Raw genomic sequence first — 18621 nt, 5'->3', positions numbered from 1 at the left:
ATCCGGGGTCGCCACAGCGGAATGAACTGCCAACTTATTCAGCAAGTTTTTTTACGCAGCGGATGCCCTTCCAGCCTCAATTCATCTCTGGGAAACATCCACACACACACACTCATACACTACGGACAATTTAGCCTACCCAATTCACCTGTACCGCATGTCTTTGGACTGTGGGGGAAACCGGAGCACCCGGAGGAAACCCATGCAAAGGCAGGGAGAACATGCAAACTCCACACAGAAACGCCAACTGAGCCAAGGTTCGAACCAGCGACCTTCTTGCTGTGAGGCGACAGCACTACCTACTACGCCACTGCCTCGCCTGGCTGCAAAATGGCCACAGAAATATAAATCCTTAACAGAGTAGGGTCATGGGACTCCCCGTGCTGGGGGAAAAGTAACTGAAAAAAATCGTCCTGGAAAAATTAGGCCCATTATAGGTTTTGATTGTCGATTTGGATTACTTTTCATTTAATCACCCAGCCTTACAAACAAGTAAAACAGATTTTCACAATTCCTTCTCACAACAAAACTAAAACCTTAAAAACCTCAGCAAAAGTAAGATGACATCTGACAATTCTGTCAAAAGTTGATCCAAAACTCTCTTACACAGTCTCCGGGCCATCAGGCCATCATCAGCTTTGATCCCTGCCAAACCATTTTATCTCCATTCACTTGAGGCTGTCATCAGGTTGAAAATGACACACACATGTTCTGACATCCCTGCGATCAGGTGCATCCAATCATGCAGACCAAAGACTGAGGGGTCAACATATAGGGCAAAACACAGAATATGATGCCTGGCTGGGAGCAGTAAGGACAACAATATTAGTCTCGCTTCCAATCGTATCCCAACAGACCCATATAGGTCACAGGGTCAGAGTGATTACATGCCATTACATGCTACAGCGCAGCTCAGGTTTGTTGTTGTACACAGAAGAGGTCACAGACGATCGCACAGGGACTTGGTGTTGAACATATAAATGACAAGAGTGCAGCTCTTAGGAGGAATTGCTTTAGAGAAGGCAAAGAAGAAGGTGGAGCTAAAAGAGGGCAGGAGGTGACAGCAAAGCACAAGAACAGAAGATTAAAAGTGAGAGAGTGACATTAGACAGCCACAGAGATACCTCGAAAGATTAACTTCTACAAAAGAGGTCAGAGAAATATCATATTTAAGCAGAAAATATAGTAAGCATTGTTCTGCAGGAGATCTCTTTTGGGAGTTTCAGTTTTCCTGAAGAAAATGGAAGTTTAACAAAAATATTGCAGGTTAAATACAGTAGTCAACATTTGAAGTGGATCATCACCTATTTTCAAAGTTGCCCTAAATCTATTGAGCGAAGTCAACATTTTAAATTGTTTTTCAAAATTGTCCTGACTGTATCTTGCGTGATTTGTTAAAGCAATTTAAATGTAAAATGCACATAGACTCACTAATTGTGAGCTGTATCATTATAAATTGATCAAATTTGGTCTCTTACTCACAAAAATTTGGGTGGAATTGTGCTTATGTTTGTACAAAGGTTCGCAAAAAATACGATCTTGCATGGTTAAAAGGAATTCACTTTTTTTTTTATGGATTGCATATTTAATGGTGAAGTCAATATGCTATGCTCTTGTAATAAACATTAGGATTTTAAATAAATACATACAATTTGACAACCTAAAGTACTAATTTTTATTTAACATGCAAGTACTTTTTCAATTTTCCAAGTTTCTTAGTAGCGGAAGGCATCATAGCGGAGTAAACTTAGAGCACAGTAAATGGGAGAGTACAACTGGATTTTTTTTACAATCCTATTTGCTAAAACAATGAAAAAAAAATTAAATAAACTCCACAATGGTGTTATCAAGACTTTAAAAGTAGAGTAAAAATATTAAAGATTTAATTTTTATTAAAGTTTTAGTTTTAAATACTACACAATGTATGACCTGTGATTATTTCACTGGGGAAATTATTCCACCTTATACCAATTAAAAATGTAGGTTACATCAGTGGACTTTCTTTAAAGCGTGTTAAGGTGCAAAAAAGGATTTCACACTCATAAAATTCAAATGTGGGATTTAATGCGATAACACATTGCTTTAATATATAAACCAATAAGCTGTCAGAAAGCAGGTGGATAAAAAAAATACATTAAGTGTGACGATCCTAAATCTAGCTCTGATGATATGTTAACACTCAGTTTATGCCCTTTGAACCCTAAATAACAAGCTACATTACAAGTGTCCAGCGGTTGGCGCCGCAAACCAAACTTACATAGCACTGAAAGCAAACACCCAATTTGTGCATGCATTTGAAAACGTGGAATTCTGTAGTGCCTTTAATTATTGTTAGTGATTTCGTTCAAGCAATAGACAATTCGTCACCCTAGAATTATAAGGTTCTATCTGATATTTTTGTCAAAAATGTAATTGAGATATTCTTATTAAATGACAACTTATTTACATTATGGGATGTTTTTATTATAAAGTTGTTTACATTTTAAGATGTTTTATTTTGAAAAAAAACAAAAAAAACATACTGTTTGCAATAGAATGCAAACACTTTGAAGCTCAATATCTCAAAATCATTCAGAACGCAAATAGGACCTTATAATTCCAAGGTGACTAATTGACAAGACCTTCAGCTTCTCATCAGTGACATGCAGTCTAAATAGTCTCTAGATCAGGGGTCACCAATCTCGGTCAGGGAGGGCCAGTGTCCCTGCAGGGTTTAGCTCCAGCTAGCTTTAACATACCTGGCTTGGTGTTTCAAGTATACAAGACCTTGATTAGCTCATTCAGGTGTTTGATTAGAGTTGGAGCTAAAATCTGCAAGACACCCGCCCTCCGGGAACATGTTTGGTGACCCCTGCTCTAGATCATTGTGTATTATGATTTTGTCTTCTTGGACACTTTTAATGCTTCTATAAAAGTTTGCTGCATTTACAGTATAAATTGTGCATATCTTGAGTTCAGCATGTCTGATGCAACTTTATTATGTGTGATTTGATTGAACAAGAATCACAGGACTTTATTTCACTTAATCACCTTCAACAAGAAAAAAGCTAAACAGAAAAGTAGTAAATGTATGTTAAAGGAAAAGTATACAGAACCAATAAATGCATTTAGAAAACGGCATTTGCAGGTTTGCTCAAACTACTTATTTAAATTGAGTTGAAAGAGCACAAGCCTTGAATTTAAGGGGACAAGTTAATTGATTAAATGTTCAATCCACTTAAATTTGTAAAACAAAAACAAAAAGGCAAAAAAAAAAAAAAAAAAACTTTTAATTTCCTCATGTTCTCCAAACACAAATCGATTGTGTGGAACCCAGCATTCTTTACAGTGTATACTCAAGTAAAAGCAACACATATCTTAAACTACTTAGTAAAGTACATTTCATGAGAAAAAACAAACAAAAAAAAGTCAATTACAGTAATTTGATTTGTAAACCACTGTGAGTGTGAATGAGGCCAAAAATTCCTAAAAAAAAATAACACAGGCAATTCTTAACAGCACGAATATTTGCATCATTGATAAATGACAATGAGAGACTATGTTTGAGCCTCAAATAATCATCAATTACGAAGGATCATGTACCTGTTGTAATGTCTGCTGAACATTTAGCACTGGATCACATGGATAACTTGCATTCTAAAATTGAATAAAGGAGAAGAAAAAAAAATCTGTGATGCATTTTAAGAGCACCTAAAAATAACCTGACATTGTCTTGCTGTGAATATGCATAGGAAAAGCTTATCATTAATCATGTGCTTTCCAGGGATCAGTGGCATTACTGAGTTTCATCCCTGAGTTTGCCACAGCAAAGCAAGGGAGTTTCATAACATAAATTTATTCTTGTTTTGCAGATTGCATGATCACTTGACACAGGTCGCTCTTGGTTTCTTAGGCCTGTGATGCGCTTGCCAGCAAGTGACATATTTAAATAGGATTTGCATGTACAACTAGCTTGTCAGGAATATGAGTGTGATTTGTCGACAGACAGAGGGAGAGAAGGAACGCCTCTAAAAGATGACAGTAAGATTGCATTAGAGCAATTTCATGCATGTCAACCTTACCATGAAAAAAAAAGTTCACTAAAATACTGTAAAAGTTTTTTATTTCATTTTTTTGTGCATTTTACAGTATTCAACCTTTTTATTCTCCCACTGAGCCAAATGAGTAAGAACCAAATCTCCTACCACAGCTATGCTGAGGACACTCAGATCTACTTACAGTAGCTTAATTGCCTAATGACTACAGCTTCGTTGACACTCTCTGTCAATGCATTGATGAGCTGCAACTGTCAGACAGAACGCTGCTGCCAGGATTCTGACCAGAACCAGAAAATCAGAGCACATCACACCAGTCCTCAGGTCTTTAAACTGGCTCCCAGTTACATTCAGAATAGGTTAAAGTATTATTACTTGTCTATAAATCACTAAATGGCCTAGGACCTCAATACATTACAGATGCTCACTGAATACAAACCGATCACTCAGATCATTAAGATCAAGTAAATTAGAAATTCCAAGAGTTCAGTCAAAGCAGGGTGAATTCACCTTTAGCTATTTTGCCCATCCATAACGGAGAGACGTCACATCCATAAAGCTTTTTCTTCATTATTAAAAAAATAAAAATAAAATAAAAATAAAGCAAAAAAAATAAAATAAATAAATAAATAAAGAGGCAGCAAGGTGATGCAGTGGGTAGCACAATCGTCTCACTGCAAAAGGTCTCTGGTTCAAGCCTCAGCTGGATCAGTTGGCATTTCTATGTGGAGTTTGCATACTCTACCCGTGTTCATCTCGGTTTCCTCTGGGTGCTCCAGTTTCCCCCCATAAGTCCAAAAACATGTGGTAAGTGAATTGGGGAGGCTAAATTGTCCATAGTGTATGAGTGTGTGTGGATGTTTTCCAGTGATGGGTTGCAGCTAGAAAGCATAAAACATATGCTGGATAAGTTGGCGGTTCATTCTGCTGTGCTGACCACAGATTATTAAAGGAACAAAGCCGAAAATAAAATGAATATTCTTGTATACTCACTATAGAATATAATGTTCTATAGTGAGTTTCTCTCTAGGTTTTTTCCCCACTTTAGTCATTTGGTAATTTGTTCTTAAGTGTTTGGATTTTCAGCAAAGAAAATTAAACAACTTTGAACTGACCTAAACGGAACTTAAACTCTGAAAACTGGACTGACACAGTTTCAATTTACTATAATCTTCTATGTTAAGCCGCTTTGGCACAATCTACATCGTTAAAGCGCTAAAGAAATAAAGATGAATTGGTCTAAACTTGCATAATGTTTGCCACATTCATAATGCTTGTTTATTTTCCTCATTTTGAATATAAAATATGTTTATAGATTAAGCATGGGACAAAAGCCGCTTTCAAGGTTTACAATGGTTTGGAAAAGTCAAGGTTTTTTCTATTATACCGTTTTTAAGGTATATCCGAGTTTGTTTGTTTTTTTTTGACGTGTTTTTTTTACATTTATTTTATTTATAGGGCAACTATTCCCAGCTTAAAAGGACCCTCCACATCAAAAGCTACTGGTCAGCACATGATTCAGCAAACATTAGAAAAACAAATCCCTTATAAAACAAGATCCTATGCTGCTATGTGCATCCTATGTGCTATGCACCTGTCCTGAACAGTGCTAGTATTATTATATCTAAATAATATAAAAGATATTATTATATCTCTTTATATCTAAATAAAGGAAAGATATCCAAAGATGGCTTTTCAAGTTTTAAAGAAATATGTATTTTGTAAATTAATGAAGATTGCAGAAGTCAATGATTTATTTTAATTATTTAGCCACAGCATGTTTACGCTTCCCAAACATTTGAAATGATTCCTAAAATAAATATATATATACGGTGTTAAATAGGGGGAAAGGTAGTTGTTGTTTTTTTTTTTATCCTCAGATATTTAAAAAGAACTTATTTTACAGCAGTAATTACAATTCCGTCATACCGTGAAACCATGATTTTTTTTATCCATTTTTTTAGTTTTGAAAACTATAAACAGATGTTTCAATATAATGTTGACATATACTTTCCATGTGAATTTATATTTTAAGTTTTTAACTGCAAATGTCAGCTGAAACGAACAATAGAAAAAAAAGAAACAAACTATTGATGACCTTGAAGAAAACAGAACCACCAAGGAGAAGAGAAAAGGTTCTGCAGATGAGGAAGATAAAAGGTAGAAAGAGATAAGAAGATAGAAGGTCTTACAATAGCACACCACCTCATATCACCTTTTCGAAATAAAGTAGCAAATATGAATCCAACCTGGCTGCAGAACCAATGGGAGAGCGTTTAAATAGATTAGACACACTCAAGGCCGCGTGGAGTCTGGGCATTCAGTGAATGAAAACCTGAGTGCAGCAATGACTAAAAGTGGCTCAAATTTGACAGTGCCGCTTCAAGTGCTTGCTAGCACTGTAATTTCACCATACCTATTTGAAAGTTAATCTTCAGGATGAAAGGTGTGTGAGGTGCTCATGGTTGGAGCATCACACTTGTAGGCAGGTACCATTAAAGGAACAAACAGTAAGATGGAAAAATCAGACACGGTGAAGCAGGGCATCTGCATTTTAAGATGCTGTATGTGGCCAGAAGACTTATGATATTTATGCTTTAGGTTAGGTAATTTGGCTAGTATGGTAATAAACACTAATGCATTATGCATGACTTGTAAAAAGGCAGCAGTGCAACGGACAGGTTTTGCATACAAGTTTAGTTGAAGTCTGAGTCATGCATTACTTGCGTTGTAGACATTCATTTTGCTTTGCCTCAGAGTTGGCTGAAACTTTATCTGATAAATACCTCACAAACGCTTGCAAACGGGCGGGTGATTCAGCATGATGTGATAAATGATCATTTAGAGTTTGCTTAAGGTATGTATTTTCCAATTTTAATTATTTGTGAAATAATCTCCAGCTCCAGGGTGACGGTGGCTCAGTGGTTAGCACTATCGATTCACGGCAAAAAGGTCGCTGGTTCAAGTCCCGGCCTGGTCAGTTGGCATTTCTGTGTGGAGTTTGCATGTTCTCCCCGTGTTAGCGTGGGTTTCCTCCGGGTGCTCCAGTTTCCCCCACAAGTCCAAAGACATGCGCTATAAGTGAATTGAATAAACTAAATTTGCCGTAGTGTAAATGTGTGCATGTGAGAGTGTATATGTGTTTACTAGTGGTGTAATGGATTACAAATGTCCCGGTCGGATCACACTACGATTTTTGACTCACGAATCGGAGCATTTTATTATTTTTATATATATATATATATATATATATATATATATATATATATATATATATATATACATACACACATACATACATATATATATATACATACATATATATATAAATTACATTTGTACATTTGGCCGATCAGTCGAAAAGTGATCAAACATCGACTTCCAGAGCCTATAATCGAAAAACTCTTTCCAGGACAATTTTTTCCAATTACTTTCTCTACCGCATGTTGAGTCACATGACCCACTCTTTTAAGCCTTTTTTAAAAGCTGATTTATACATCTGCAGCCACATCTGACCTGTGTTGGTGTTAGGCTATGCGTGTTTTAATTTTAGTTGTTCAATGTTGATCTTCAATAAATAATCATAGATAGTAGATTCAATCATTTTAAAATCAAGTAATATTTACTGTACAAAATTTGTCAGTAAACTATGTCGGTGGCGTCGTGGACTAAAGTTAAGAGCGGCTGGGGAGGGGAGGTGTCGCAGACGAAAGTGAAGAAGGTTAGGGAGTCGCATAGGAAAATGAAGAGCGGGGAGGAGGGAGTACATGTGAGGAGAGGGATGAGTAAAATAAGGTGCCTAGATCCGGATCTGGCTTGTTACAGCAAAAATTAAGCCCTGGTTTTAACAAACATAACTTAGAACTTGTAATTTTAATAAAAATAAAAATCAGAAAGAACCAGCTGAACAACAGGAATGATCAATATGAAAAAGTATCTTTGCTACTGTTGCCGATAATGCTAAATATAGAAATCTATAACATCTTGTACAACAGATCATATTTATTATCAATTAACAGTTCAACTATTTACACATAAAACTCTGTTTCATTATAGGTGGATCATTTTTGAAAACCTATTAAGGTGACATAATTTTAACGGTTGTCACCACTCATTGGTTACACAATGTAATTGCTACATCATTCACCAGTGTCAATTTCCATTAAAAAATTTTATTTTAATCTTTTCTATAAACATCACTGTTTATAGCTGAACTTTAAACTGTTCTCCCAGTACTTCTGTGTTATTTAATTGTTTATAACTAACTGAAAAAGTGTAAAAGCTCAATCACTCGTTTCAAATGCAGATTTGAATTCAGCGATTCTAAAGATTAATAAACATATACAAATCATTATCAATTATCATTAATTTTGTGCAGGTTTGAATTGAGATCACAAACGTTTAATGTTCAATCATGCAGCTTTACAATGAATGCATTAATGCAGGCTAAACAGAGACAGAAAACCATTTTAATTATTAATCTAAGAAAGCATTTAGGTATTTCCCACCACAACCTTTTCTGTAATCATTATATTTTACAGGGAAGCCAAAATGCTTTCCCACACATAATTTAAATGACACAGAAGGCGATTGCTCTGCAATTGTTAAATTAAGATTGTTAGATTAATCTACAAGTTCAAAAAAGTTATTAGGTTAATATTTTCCAGCTCCATTAATTGAATCATCATAGAAAAGCTATACTACTTTGTAAAAACACATTCTTTCTGAAGCAGAAAACAAAAGGATAATGCATGAGCTAAAAATTACAAAAAGATGCAGACACACTATGAAAAATATGCAAATGCAAATTAATTATGCCGTATATTCCAAGTCTTCTGAAGCCATAATAGCTTTGTGTGAAGGACAGACTGAAGTTTAATTTGTCTGCTCACTGAGAGAATGTCCTCAAAAGAATTGTTAATGGAATTGTTAAGGATCTGAAATTGAAACATCATATAATTCATTGCATGTGTTCCTTACAATGACAGCAAATGGTGCCTAACATCTCATTTTGTCTTCCACAGAGGGGGGAAAAAAAAGTAATTTAGGGTTTGAATCAACATGAGGCTGAGTAAATGATGACAGATATTCATTTTGGGGAGAAATACGTTTTGGGAAATGTCTGAAATGTCATAAGTAATTTATTTGTATAAAATATGTGCATGAAAAAAAGTCTAGCATAACTGTCCTCAGAGAGACAAACAACAGATCCTCTATTTCTGATATGAGAACAATGCATAAACTGAGTTCTACGAAACATTATCTAAGATCATGCCACATTAATTTCAAAAGCGGGAAACTCTCAATGGACAAAATAAATCCACTCACAAAAGCCAAGCACTCACTCATGTCTGAAATGATGCATTGCTTTGTGTTTTATCTGTCAAACATCTTCACTGACTGTCTTTGTAAATATGTACAGTATTCTGAAAGCCTATGGGCCCATCCCAATTCCACTTGGCCACTTAAAAGCATATGCATGTGACATGAAATATGTGTGCTAAATACTTCCATACCACATAGCAGGCAGTGGGATTGTCTAAATACTCATATATGAGGTCTTTCTGCTAAACACTTGTCCACTTACATTAGATGATGCATTTCTGTATTTGGCTCAAGTGTTCAAGTGGGTGTGAAGACTGCAAGTGCATATGTAGAACTGTTCAATACCCGGTGGGACACACTTAGGCTATAGTGTTATAAAAATTCCAGTGTTTTAATAGCTTTGTTTTGATTCCCAGCAATGGTGTTTTAAAATAAGCATATAGATGCTGCAGTTTGAAATGGGTTCCACTTTGTGAGGTGGAAGAGAGAAGTGAGAATGCATCCTTTCTAGACTGGTCCTTTCAAGGCAGGGGTCACCAATCATGTTCCTGGAGAGCTACCCTCCTGCAGATTTCAGTTGCAATCCTGACCAAACAAACCCGTCTGTATTTATCAAGTGCTGCTTCAGGTACTAATTAATCGTTTCAGGTATGTTTAATAATGGTTACAGCTGAATTCTGCAGGAAGGTAGCTCTCCAGGAAAAGGGTAGGTAACCCCTGTCCTGAAGATGCAGCCACAATGCACTTTTCGCCCCATAGACTTACATATGAACGCGAATGCGGCAGACCGAAGTTTCGCAGTTTGCTGCATTGGAAAGTTCAAGCTTGGTGAACTCTAATCTGCAAAACTGCATCACATGATTGCATTAGAGAAAATAAAAGATCAAAACATGACCTAGACAAAAAATAAATAATTATGGACTAATGCTTGCTTTTGTAAATGTTTACTCATCTTGTTCAATGCCACCCCTCTTGCAGCACCGTACAACAAAATTCCATTCATTCATTATCTTTTCGGCCTAGTCCCTTTATTAATCAGAGTTGCCACGGTGGAATGAACCGCCAACTTATCCAGCATCTGTTTTAAGCAGCGGATGAAACACCCATGCACTCTCACATTCACACAGATACATTACTGACAATTTAGCTAACCCAATTCACCTATAATTATGTCTTTGGACTTGTGGAGGTAACCGGAGCACCTGGAAACCCACACGAACACGGGGAGAACATGCAAACTTCACACAGAAATGCCAACTGACCCAGCCAAGGCTCAAACCAGTTACCTTTTTGCTGTGACCACTACAATACCCAATACAGAATTTCACACACACATACACACACAAACTCTAGTGTAACCACGGCATAAAGCTTCAAGGCTAGACTGTTTCTTGGTGTTAACCCTAAGATTGGGGAGTTGCAAAAATTATATAAATCACCCTTCTAAGGGCACTTCAAAGTGAAAACAACCATAACCACCATATTGAAGTGTCATTCCAAACCAAAGTGTCTAAAACTGGCCACTCAGAGCCCTTGGACACTGATGCACATGTTGGACCTCCGTGATCCTTTGTGCAATTAAGTTTTTTGGTGTTGCACACAGCGTTCCATTTATAAGGGATCATCCATATGCCCTACTCTTATACTTCTTTAATATCCTTTATATCACTCTGGAGGTTAAACCCCTCAAACAAATTAGGGTATAGAGATTAGCCCTTATGAAAAGAACACATTGAGTGAGATGATCCCGTAAATGCCTCTTCTACTCTGCCAACAGAGCAGAAATGCTGTTAACAGAAATAATGTTAAAATTAACATTAATATTAAAAATTCCATTTATTCATTTAAAGAGATCAATTAAAAAAAATTGTACTTGAAATTAACAGACTTACTACTATAGGCCTATCAATCTTTTATATTAAATTAGATCTATAAAATATTCTTATTTTGTAACTATTACAATATCCATTGCGAAAAAAAAGGTGCTAGACATAAATATTAATTGATGAGTTATAGACTAGTAAAGGTTATGCCAACTGTCTGTAGCCTTAAAATGGTTTACATTAAGCAGTTAACAGTTAACATAAATGCAACAGAAGATATAACACAGCTCACAGCAGTAGTAGGCCTATAAAGTAAGCAATAACTAATATCAGACTCAGAGGTAAACTAAAGTATTAATTTGGAAGGAAGCCCTGACTCTTTGGCGCACTCACTTCCTATCGCGTGCACGCGCCATCAGGTGTCATAATTAGGGTACACCTTTTCTGTCGGCAGACCTAACGTCCAAATCATAGTATTATTTATAAAACAGTAGGCGAAAAGAACAAGTTAAAATGGTCCTCGATTCCTCACAAATGAATTTGGATTATAAACTCCTGACAAGATGCATTCACCAAAGCTGTGTGATTGTAAACAGGTATGTGCTTGTTATATTTCACTCTAAAATGTACAGCTTGCGTTTCTGTTTGATTATGTTGACAGGAAATATAAAGACAAAACGTGAAAGAAACAGACCTTGTGTCCAAATGCATATATCCAGCGACGTCCTCGGGAAAGTTTTGCTATGAATCCGTTTGTAGTTTTCATGGATATAGTTCATATTCTTGTTAAACAAGTCTTCTGTAACCTTTACTAATCAAAAGGCTCTCAGGCGTCACTAATTACGGTGTAATTGGTCACGTGACCTGCGCGAAACAATGGCGTTTAGCGTGTTGAGGAAAAACCTAAAGCATTGCGTTTAAATACAGGAGATTTACTTTAATACAGTGTGTGGTTTCACCTCATTCTGTTCATCTTGCTGCTGTATCACATTCTCTCAGCCACTGAAAGCAGAGCCAGGCCTGCTAGCTTGTCTCACAGATATATCATTAAGGGCTGCTGTTATGCCCTTCCTAGAATAAATGATTATAATTTTGACACTTGACAAATCAGAGGTTTTCACAGTTGCCTGGTTTTCTCTTTGCGATTCATTGGTGGCAGCCAAACACATGGCGTATATATATTTTTTAAAGGGATTATTTTCACACATTCATTATGTTCAGTTGATTTGACAGTGCTTTGGCTGTAGCAGTATATCAAGAAACCTGTCACAGACAACCAGTTATAATTTGCAGACAGTGCATATAATGTATCTGCTGTTGAAGCGATTGTCTGTTGCTTTTGTATCCCTTAACTATATAGGATTCTTTAAGCTGGCTTGGGAATCTACTGTATAGCAAGTGTTTTAACTGAATGCAGTTAGCAGCAGACCGATAACTGTTAATTCATGAATCTAGCAAGGCTGCATGATATGGGATAAAACTGACATTGCAATAATTATTTTCCTGTGATACATATTGAGATATAAATGTAATTTCATAAGATGATTTAAACAACTCTATAAGGAGAGAAGTGTGTCACGGTGATGCAGTGCGTAGCACAATTGCCTCACAGCAAGAAGGTCGCTGGTTTGAGCTCCGGCTGAGTCAGATGGCATTTCTGTGTGGAGTTTGTATGTTCTTCCAGTGTTGGTGTGGATTTCCTCTGGGTGCTCCGGTTTCCCCCACAGTCCCAAGACATGCAGTACAGGTTAATTGAATAAGCTAAATTGGCCGATGTGTGAGAATGCAAGAGTGTATGGGTGTTTCCCAGTGTTGGATTGCCGCTGGAAAGGCATTCCATTGTGGCAATCCCCGATTAATAAAGGGACCAAGACGAAAAGAAAATGAATGAATCATTTGAAGAAATGTGTAATGAGTGTTTATTATAAAATGTAATCATAATAAATTATAAGCTTGAGTCAATACAATAACACAAACATGCAAATGAAACAGACAGTGATTAATGTTTTTCTGGCTGTTAAAATGTAAAATAACACTGCATAGTCTTAATTGTGAGAAAAAAAAATAATTCAACTTTGTTAAAGCTACAAATTGTATAACTTCTTGTGCACAAATAATTTAAATTGGCTTGGGATTGTATAGTCTAAAATAAATGTGTTCACTGTAGTATGGTTAAATAAGGCTGCTTCCAAAATTGTATACTTAAATACTATATAGTATGCTAAAACAGTTTGGGTGCCGAGCAGTATGTACAAATTCATAGAGTTTGAAAAAAATGATGCTCTGCGAGAGAATTCATGAATGGGAGTGAAGCGAGGCGACTGATGTGGGTAGGTCATTATGGTGAACATGAAAAAATGCAGATGTAGTACGTCCTAGTTCCATTCATACTGCTCGCATTCATACTTTAAAGAACGTACCTTTCTAACGGTGGAGTAGTACTTTTGAATTCAAATCCAGTACCTACTGAGTAGCAGGTGGTTTCCTTGGTGATTTTTATTGCTATTAAACTATTTCCTTGTTAATTATAATCACAACCTAAAATGGCAGATTCTGCAATGTGATTATTGCATATTCACACATTGCATATTCACACATTGCAATAATGATGCCGAAACGTCTAACTGTTCTAACTGTTTTTATGTATTTAAAATTTTATTTATTTAAAATTTATTTACAGTTCTGGTGACTATTAGGGGTTTTAGTACAAGTCACTACAGGGCAAAGGATTTGCCAGGAGAAAATCCCTGGACAAGCCTCAAAAGCAGCAAATAAAAAAGCAAGTAGATCTTGTCACCGTAGGGTATTTCTTGAAAGTACTTTTTATACACTATATTGAAGGTCCAGCATTATAGAGGCACATTCTAGGAATGTACTACTACCCGACCCATTAATCATATTGCATGCAGCTTTCATACTGTATGAGTAAGAGCATGGCAGAGATCTTAAATAGTTCAGACATTTCTGTTGTACAGTATATTCAAAGCTAGAGTTATCAAAAAAAAACTCACTTTTTATATAGACACATATACTGTATTGTGTGGTTTATGAATGAATGGTACATTTTTTCAATGGGACCAATGATTTGGTATTAAAAAGAAATTTTTATTGCAGTGCATTGAATTGGTTTGGCATATTATATTGGTTTGGCAAACACTCTTTTCACCTAAAACAATTATAATAAGTGGGATTTGCATTTAGAACACATGTGACTACATGCCCCAGTCTGAAAAGAAATATAGAAACTCTTGTCATGAGAATACAAATAATTTTGTGCTATTGGGCACAACAAAAAAAAATGGGCTTTGGCCTGATATATTTAAGAAAGACATGGGCGGCACAGTGGCTCAGTGGTTAGCACTGTCACCTCACATCAAGCAGGTCGCTGGTCCGAGTGCCAGTTGGGCCAGTTGGCATTCTTGTGTGGAGTTTGCAAGTTCTCCATCTGTTCGTGTGGGTCCAAAAAAATATGCGCTATAAGTTGGGAAAACAAAATTGGCCATAAGTGTGAATGTGAGAGTGCTTAGGTGTTTCCCGGTACTGGGTTGCAGCTGGAAGGGCATTCACTGGGTAAAGCATATGTAGAAATAGTTGGTGGTTCATTCCGCTGTGGCAACCTCTGATAAATAAGGGACTAAGCCAAAGAAAAATAAATAAATGAATGTTTAGGCACATGCTTCCTGAAATTACAAAACTGACTTTTTTTTTAAATTTAGAAGCAATTCTTGAGACAAAATATTGTAAAAAATTTTTTCGCACTTTCACTTGTTTCCACTCACAAAAAAGGCAGCATATCCCAAAATTGCTCATGAAACTTCCGCAGCCTGCCGAAGAGACAAAGGAGAGTGTGAAGCTAATAAGGTTTGCACAACGTGTGTGTGCCAGAAAAGAAGATTTTGGGTCATATTCCATAGACTGCATGGGTTAAAAAGGCAGAGCATGACAGTGAGAGTAAAGTAAAAAAGAGAAAGAGGACTGTGAGCAGAAAGAGAATGAGCACAGAAGGTTGCATGAGAAAAGATAGGCCAGATAGGGAGATGGTTTTTGCACAGGATCCATTTTTTTCATCCTTTCTTGTCAGCAGAAGCCTCACTGGGTTTCTTTCCACCCAGGATTTGCCTACACAAAAGCAGCCCAAGTAATACGGCCTAATCCCTCAATCTGAGCCTAGTAGGGAGTACGATAGATTTGTAAATGGTGCCCTTTACAAATCTGTTTTATTCCTTTTTGTCTTCTTGCATCCATGCCATTCACCTTTTCATTTCTTTTCTGCCTAAAACGCCTTATCTGCGTTGCTTAGTTGTTTATTATTTTCTTCCTTCCTCTGCACTCCAGAATGACAGCAAGTGATAAGTAGTTTTACAGCTCAGGATCAGTTTCTCATTTAATATATTTATTTATGTTTCCATCTCACCATTTAAAAAAAAAATAATAATAATAAGATAAGTGTATTTGATATAAAGTATTTACAGGTACTGCAGCCTGTAAACAGTGGCTGTGTTATGATTGTTGGTGGAAAAAAGTTTCTTGAATCTGATTGGCTAATAGCTTAGTAATAATTCTGCAATATCAGAACAGCCTCCTCACCCTTCTGTATTATTCCACCCACATGTGGTGACAGCAGATCAATAAATTCACTACAGTTTGACCAATATTGCGGCTGTTGGACAACATAATGTACTTTTGAGGCTTGGTTGTCGATGTAGTTGTTTAAATTGCATCCATGCAGTTTATTTATAAGGGTAGTGCTTATTTTAAATATTTATATTTTATACAGGGCATTCATCCGCCTGTCATTAGCTACATTTCCATCCACCTATTTTTATGTGCATTTTGGAAATGCGCATTAAAAAAAAAAAAAAAAACAGTTGAGAGAAATGCCAAGATGCACATACATTTTTAAATGTGCATTTAAACTTTTATTCGATAGGAAAAGATGCATAAAAATTGCAATGGAAACACTTTTACAGAACAAATTCCAGTATGTGCATTAAAAAAGTCATGTGAGTTTGTTATAAGAGATCATGTGATGATGAAAAAAGTGTGTGAGTGGATAAACTAACAGGTTGAGCACATTGTAAAACGTCTGAAATGTTGTTTTGGTCATTTTAAAACGCCTTAACTATTTCAGTATTAGTGTTATTATTTATTACCTCCTGAATCAAGAGCCAACGTTCACTGCATGTCAGGATTGCCTTCTGAGGCACAAGTCATTTAAAAATGAATTAAAGATTCACGCAGCTTCTCCTACCACAGCAAATTACATTTTAAGTGATGATATTTGGCACCAGTTAATCAGGAAGTGATGATTTTGTTTGCTTTGACTCCTTAGATGGAAACGCTGCTGTATTCCCACCCCTTTTATGTAATAATCCAGTTTTGCATATAAAGTTAATTTGTATTTTTGATGGAAACAAAGCTATTGTGCAGAGCAAAGACGGTTGACATTGCCCATCCACAAGATGGCGACAAAGACCACATAATAAGCCCTTAGAGGAGAAAAGATCTGCATGTTTTCAAATTATAGCTGATCAAATCGTTGTAAAATTGGTGAGTGACATTCCAAGTTGATCTCTCTCTTTATGTTGCAGTGCTGTATTTATAGCATATAATTGTAGTTTGATTGTGAGATGGGACTTGCATTTCAGAAATGTTTGTATTTTGTGTTGGCAACTCTTTGTATAATCCTGAGTTTCGTTTTGGTTGGCATCTGTTTGTTTCTAAGGCATGCCCCATTTTCGTTTCTGCAGACTGGTTCAGTGAAAAGAAAGTAAGAAGAAATGCCTGCATGTGATTAGCGTTTTTCCTTATGACAAACACAACAGTAATCTGGCATTGCTTTGCGTTGGCTTTTTTGAGGGTTTATTATTGTGATATCCCGATTGCAACAAAGAAATACTGGGAAATGAATCTAGAATAATGGCATGTCATGTCGTTCAGCCTTATAATCTTAAAATGTGAGTAAAATCACCTGTTTTGTCGTCACTTTATACAGTACGCTAGAAAAACATTAAAATCTTAGCTCTAAAATGACATTGGTGAGTTAGTAACAGTTTCTGCTGTTCTGACATTAGCTGCAGATGTCAAGGAAGTAGTTCCTCAAACAAAAGTATTTTAAGACTCCCCATGTCTGATTTTCTTTTTTATATACACGAAAATGGCATCAAACTGTTGTTTAAACGCAATATCACACTCATAGCGGTTCGATATGGCTGTATATCATCATTAGTAGGACAACAACACAGGCCTCCTACTAGTGCTGATATACAGCCATATCTTACTGCTACTCGTGTGCTATTGCTCATTAAAACTTTAATGACAATATATCGGAAATAGAATACATTATAGAACATACATTTTAAACATTTTAAACTTAACAAATCAAATGTTTAAGTAAAGACTAAGTACCTTAAACTTCAAATAAGATTCTTTAATGCACTTTTGACTAATGAAAAGTGTGTGCGTATATATATATATATATATAATAATAAAAATAAACATTTAATGACATTAATAATAATAATAAAAATAAACATTTAATGACATTTTATCTAATTTTCAGCTTCTACAGTAGCATGTATCTGTTTTAGAAATGCTCAGCTGGAGTGATTTTCACGCTTCCATATAGGGTTGTAACGGTATGAATTTTTCACGGTATGATAATCGTCTAAAACAATACCACGGTTTGACGGTTTCGCGGTATACGGTATGTTACAAAATAATAGAACAGTGAAGCAAATTTGACTTTTTCCAAATAATATATTTTTAGTTACTATAAACAACACCACTTACAATGAACAAATAAAAATAAGAAAATAATAAATAATGTGTCAAAGTCCAAATAAAGTCCAAATAAACATGGTGCAAATCCTCAGTAAAAAAATAGATATAAATATTTACTATACTATAAATAGTTACATAACGAAACTAGATTCAATATGGAACATCCTTAGGTTTTATGTGCCAGCATGGATATGGTTGTCTGTGGATATGGATTTGGATATGGTTGTCTGCAATGCAGACAAACAGCTGCACCTTCATTTGCGTCTTTTGAAAACAGCAAGAGCAGCAGTTCGTCTTTGCTGTGTCACTGTTTTGTCATGTTTCTGTGCTGCTGTGCATGCAAAAGTACTTAGTATGAGAATTATTTCATGCAAAACTTTTTTTTTTGCGTTTTATTTAGCCGCGCATAAATGTATGCCTTTCTCTCATTCCGTGTTGTTCAAAAAGCTTGGTCCACTAACAAAAGCGAAACCTATGCTTATTGGTTGTGATATAGCGAGTTTGAACCAATCTGGGCATGGAGGAGGGACAATGCATCAATGTATCATGTCTGATTTGTCCGGAGACACAGTGACGAGCGTTTCTTTGTCAAATCAGCGTTGTCAAATGTTGATGACGTAACCGCACTGATTCCAGAGCCTCTGAAAGTCCGCGAA

At 36.0% G+C, this 18621-nt stretch overlaps 2 long non-coding RNA genes across 3 annotated transcripts in view; one reads left to right on the top strand and one right to left on the bottom strand.

Moving 5' to 3' along the window:
- Nucleotides 1-3327: 3327 nt before the first annotated feature.
- LOC147834543 (uncharacterized) lies at nucleotides 3328-12012 on the bottom strand. Its single transcript, XR_015504455.1, has 3 exons — nucleotides 11877-12012; nucleotides 3583-3636; nucleotides 3328-3465 (listed from the first exon to the last, which is right to left on the bottom strand). It is a non-coding gene; the product is annotated as an uncharacterized LOC147834543 (long non-coding RNA).
- The window catches only part of LOC141376859 (uncharacterized), a 73616-nt gene continuing 66552 nt past the window's right edge, over nucleotides 11558-18621 (top strand). The window contains exon 1 of one of the 2 annotated variants that reach the window (XR_015504435.1): nucleotides 11558-11778. This is a non-coding gene — a long non-coding RNA (uncharacterized LOC141376859). The remainder of the gene's footprint in view (nucleotides 11779-18621) is intronic. The other variant, XR_015504436.1, reaches the window with a different exon arrangement.

This window comes from Danio rerio, chromosome 12, assembly GCF_052040795.2.
Source record: "Danio rerio strain M-AB ecotype USA chromosome 12, GRCz13ab, whole genome shotgun sequence".
NCBI lineage: Eukaryota > Metazoa > Chordata > Actinopteri > Cypriniformes > Danionidae > Danio > Danio rerio.
Note: the sequence above shows the minus strand (reverse complement) of the source record. Positions and strands in the feature narration are given on the sequence as shown.